Raw genomic sequence first — 6014 nt, forward strand, 5'->3', positions numbered from 1 at the left:
CAATGCTGTGGAAATGCCTGTTTTTAACATCATCTAGGGACATCTAGATGGCACAACAGATAGAGCTCTAGGCCCAAAGTCAGGAACATCTGAATTCAAATATAACTTTAGCAGTAAGCCAGGCAAATGTGACCCTGGGCAAGTTACTTAACCTCTATTTGCCTCAGGTTTCTCATGGGGTTAATAATAGCACTTACCTCTTCAAATTGTTGTAAGAATTGAATGAGGTAACACATGTAAAAGTGTAGCATAATTCCTGAAACATAGTAAATGCCATATAAGAATTAGCTATTATTTATCATTTTAAAGTATGGAGATATTGTTGAGAGTGATGGCTTGAAAGAAGATGAAGAAATTATTTTCCTGTCATTACATGAAAGAATTTGGAAAGACAGGAAAAAAAAATGTTGCTTTCAATTTTTCTTATTGGTACTGTTTTAACATTTATCTTTCAAAGACAATTAAACCAAATGTTGAGAAGATATTTTATTTGTTATCATGAGTGAACTGTACAGTGGAACTGTTTCCAGAAGTAATGTCACCTGAAGTTTTAATGTTGGTTACAGGTCATTCTGGCTCTGATCTTTCTTATAATTAAAATATAATAAATAATTATATATATTTTTATTATTATGTTGTTAATAACTTGTGTAATAAGTAACTTTAATACAGTTAATCCTATGAGATTAGTGATATTAATATATAGAGAATTATGAGAAACTACTTATGTGGAAAGAGATTTCTTGAGTTTATTAAAATAGGAAAAAAATTACACATAATCTTCTCTGTCCCTCTGGAAATACAAAATAATTTTTCAAAAATAATGAAATAAATTCAGTCACATAATTCTCCTGAACATAAAAGCTATTTTTGTACCATATTTTTACAATAAAGTAAGTATTACTTCTTTCATATTTATATTTGAAATTTTTATCTGTTCTTAACAAACATAAGATATGAGTATAATTATACATGCATATGAAATGCAATATGCATATATTATATATTATATAAATGTAATTTGAGGATGAACCTCCCATGAATCATAGCCTATATGTATACACATATATGAATGTATATATACATATATATACATACATATCTACAATTTTGAGTATGAACCATATAAGATGAAGGGAATAAACATTTATAGTGTCTATTATGTGCCAGGCACTTTGTACTAAAGTGCTTCTCTGTCTCTCTCTCTCTCCCTTTCTGTCCCTCTTTCCCTATGTCTTTCTGTCTCCGTTTCTCTCTCTACCTCTCTCTCTCTCTCTCAAAGTATGTATGGAACTTCTAGCTTACAATTTTCCCTTCTTGTCTTAGCCCAGAATCAATCACAGAGCCATTAGTAGGGTGAATGATAGGGGCAGTGTGGTACAGTGAAAAGAGGATTTACCTGAGAATACTGTCCTGTGTACTACTTCTCTCAGTTATCAACTCTCTACTTGAACTCAAGAAAATTTCTTCAAAGAATCCTAGAACACAAGAGATGAAAGGATCTTACAAATCACCTATCCCAAGCCCATTATTTTACAGAAGAAGAAACTAAAGACCCAAGAAAAAAAGTGGTTTATCCACGTTTACAAAACCAGTAAAAGTTAGTGATGGAGCTCAGAACAGAATTCAACTAGATGTTGTATGAAGTCCTTTCTAGCTCCATATCTGGGATCCCATGATCTAAAACTCTAACTTTAGCATTTTTTGCAGTAAAAATACAGCCTCTCTTCACCTCTCTTACCTTCAATTTTCTCATTTGTGAAATGATGTTGGTTAAATCATATAATCTCTAAGACCTTCCAGCTCTAAAATTCCATGATTCTATAATGGACCTCCCACCCTTCCCCCAAACAATAGCAACAATAGCAACATCAGCAGCAGGGGGAAAAAAAAAGTCATATTGCTTCTCTCAAATCTGCCTGTTTCATATCCGTTTTCCAAACAACCAGATGACTGAAATTCCCAGTTCAAAAAGAATAACTCACTTTGGACCCTGCAACTACTTCCCTCACCTCTCTCCCCTACTCCCAACCTCAGCCTGAAGAATGCCATTAGCCTTTGGTTCAATAATATAGTTGAAGTGAGGTATCTATCTACCTATCTATCTTGAGTTAAATTATCATTAGTCTGCTAACCAGTTGTACTCATTTCCCAACTTATCTCTTTACAACTGCTTCCTTAGGTGCTTTATACCCAAGGGGAGAGGCTATTTGCTAGAATCCCATTCATTACAGGAAGTCAGTCAATAATGTTTATTAAGTGCCTACTATGTTCCAAGCTCTGAGTTAAGCATTGGTAAATAACGCGTTAATAAGAGAAAAAATATACATAAAGTAATATGAATAATATTTCTCAATACTAATTAAAGTAATTTTCTCTCAGAGAGAGAAAGTAAATGAGAAATAGGCTTAGTGCTGTTAGGAAACTGTGTTCTCTTTCAGGCCTATGTCTTCTCTAGGAAATCCTCATTCATAGGTTAGAAGGGTCAGGCAGAAATATGGACTATTTACTGGGACTTAAAAACAAAGAAAGGAAAATTAGGGATTGCATATATAGGGCTTTTTTTTGGAGTGGGGGTGATAATTAGGTGGAAGAGATTAAAGGAAATGGTTTGGAATAGGACATCTACAAACTAGAAATTCATGGGTTGAGAAAGAAAGTGGGATGTTTCGCAAAAGTTGAAAGAATAGATAATTATTCTGGGTGAAGTTTTTGTTTTTGTTTTTGTTTTTAAATTCTGCTGTTACTTTTATGCTTTTACTTTTTATTCTTGTTTTCTCACCATTGATTCTAATTACAATATATTTATTCATGAGATTAATGAAGGAAAAGTTTTTAAAAAACACTTTCTAATAATCAAAGTGAAAAAAAATCATCATAACTGACCAAAAATGGGGTGAGCTGCCTTTCTTCTAGCAGCTGTGACTTAGCCATTCTTTGCTAAGGAAGTTACAGAGGTGATTCCTGTTTGTTAATGGGTTGGATCAGGTGTTCTCAGATCTCTAACATCCCTTCTAATTCCATCAAGAGATCCAACAAATATTTATGAAACTTCTATATGTGATTTACATACAACATGGATAGGTATGTTTGCCTGCTTCTAGTTGATCATATGGGAGCTCTGGGGCTTGTTTCCTTCCTTATAGAACTCATTGCTGAGGGGTTTACTATGGAAGATAATGAGAAGTCTATTGATTGGCTACTGGGCTTGATTAGATAGATGCACGAAGGAGTGTTTTGCTGCTCTGATTTTCTATTCTTTTCTACCTATAGAGCACAAGGATAATTTTGAACAGCTTCCAGTGCCCTAGTTCTTACCTAGTATCCGTGTACCTTTGTGATAGGACCAATACCTACTAGGCATCCCTTTTCTCCATGAAATATGAGTTAGACATTTTCCCCCCTCAAAGGTAATGAAGCTATCCCTTAAACAGGGAGGAGGTTATGGTTTCAAGTCTCAAGTTGGATTGACTTTGACTTCATTTCTTGGCAGTCTTTGCCATATTGATGTGCCTATCTGGTCACCTAATGGCAAATTGCTCAAACACTTGAGGAGAAGCTCTTCAGACTTGGTGTATTTTTCAGGAACACCAATCATCTTACCCTGCTCTGCTGATCAGTCACCATATACAGGCAAAGGGGGACCTGTTTACCTAACCTAAGTCCTGGAGTATTTCCATTGAAAATTCTTTCTGTGCTAAGTAAATTTCCTTTTGTTAACTGTTGAAAGACTTATGAATGTCTCATTTGGCACAAATATAAAATCTGATTTAGTAGGGTATCTACGTAAGTCAGGCCTTCTCCCAACAGGTTGTGATGATGTGACTATCTCTGCCTTTGCATGTTTTTTTTTTTCTTTTCTGATTTTAAGCCAATGTATATCCCATGGTGGATAGCAACTTTGGGAGAAACATTATGAGTTTGAAAGATTTGAAGATCCTGGGAATCCTGAAAGTACATCAGTTTGCAGTCTCCCTAGAGTGGCATTGGCTGATATCAGAGGAAAGTTTTGCATCATAAAGAAAAAAAGGGCCACCAACAAGAAGATTTGCCCAAGCTTGCCCATGTTGCCAGCATACAAGTTCCAAGATTGGTTGGATAATGCTGTGTCAAGTCAAAAGACAATATGATGGATTAGCAGTCTTATAAAAACTGATTTGTATTCTGACCAGGTTTATTAGTAACTTTAATTTAAGTTACACAATGTCATTCTTATCTTTTGTTCCCATTGTTGATGAGCACTGCGATTCTTTTATGCTTATTCTTTCGAGTAGGAACAACTTACCTTTTCCATACCCCACTCATATTTTACTTCAGCCACTTCTTTGAACCACTTCTTCAAGCGTTTCTTTGATGTCCCTAGGCTTCAGATATAACTTTAAATATAATTACATCTTATCCAGTTACAGGTTTGTTAATGAGATAAGTGTGAGAAAGGAACCTCTGTCCCTGGCCTACACCCTTCTCAGTAAAGGCAGGATCTCCCAGCATTGAGTCCAGAAAAACTACATGATTTAGCACAGGACAGGAAAAGGGGAGTGTTCCAACCTTGGTGGCCTCAATTGAGTGTTCCCTCAGAGTTAGATAGTAATATGAGGAGGAAAAGCATGGTAACAACTGGGATCATGAATAAAGGCCTTTTGCAGAAAATGGCATTTGAAGCATGTTTTGAAGAACATTAAGGATGTTATGAGGTGAATATGAAGAAGGAGTACATTCTGAATTGGTGTGTGTAGGGGGTGGAAGGATGGGAAACCTCTTGCTCAAAGTCAAAAAGAAAAGAGATAGAATGCTATATAAGGTAAGACCTAAGAGGTAACTTTAAATCTGTAATTCTTTGTGTCCCACTTAGAATGCAAGTTCCATGAGGGCAGGGACCATGCTCAAAGAAAGCACAAGACAAAATTATGAAATTAATGTACATATTTTTTCTTCTTACCTTATATTTCTGATAGCACCCTAACCCCCTTTAGCAAGTACACTTGTTAAATTTCTGTTTGTTCGTTTGTTAACCTGATAATGATGGAATATATTTTCCTTCATAGAAATATTCAAATTTTAAAAAAGATGAGAGAGACAGAGTGAGATGGAAAGAGAGAAGGGGGGGGATGGAGAGAGAGAGAGAGAGAGAGAGAGAGAGAGAGAGAATGATTTGGTACATACAGAATGGTGTATTGGAAGGATCTTTGGATTAGGAGCTAGAAGATGTGAATTCTGGCCCTGTCCATGTCAGTAATGAGTTACACTACATTGAGAAAATAAAATCTCCTTTGGGCCTCAATTTTCTTTATGGAAATGAGACAGCTGGACTAGATCATGTCTAAGACCCCTATTTGTTCTCATAGGCTATACTTTTGTGGAGGGTAGAATTTCACCCTGTGGACTAATTGAGTGCCCCTCCAATTACATATATGAGGAAATATCTATTCCACTGAGGCAATAACAGAGCTAAAAATGTCACATACAATAATTGTTTTTAGGACTATGCTATTTTTCATAATTGTTTGGGTCCATAACTTCCACAAAGTCTTCTTTCCATGCCTCCTCAGAGACTATACAGAGTATAATTTCTGACAAATTTCACCAAAATAAATGCAGTATGAGTGAGGCTTGACAATACATTGTGTCATTCAAGTACTAGCCTCTCAGTGTTAGCAAAGGCTAAGGACAAGAATGTTAGACATGAAGTGATTCTTTTTTTTTTTTTTTTGGCCACAGAAATACATTAAACAGTCTACCAGGGTGCAAAGGGATTATAATGTACTCCAGTAGAGGGAGAAACCATACCAATGAAACCTGAAATTCTTGAAGATTAAGGAATTAAATCAGGCTCATTTGCATGGTGCTTTACTGCATATTAATATTATTTTATTGGTAATTTAGCTTATTGACTTTTATTAAGATAACATGGTTTTGTGTAGATTACCTAAGCAACCTCAGTGCATCAAGAACAACTAACAATAACCTAAAATTCTATGGTGGGGTTTTTTGTTTGTTTGTTTGTCTTAAGGTAA

Source organism: Phascolarctos cinereus, unplaced genomic scaffold (assembly GCF_003287225.1).
Source record: "Phascolarctos cinereus isolate Bilbo 61053 unplaced genomic scaffold, phaCin_HiC Scaffold_4;HRSCAF=312, whole genome shotgun sequence".
Classification (NCBI taxonomy): Eukaryota; Metazoa; Chordata; class Mammalia; order Diprotodontia; family Phascolarctidae; genus Phascolarctos; species Phascolarctos cinereus.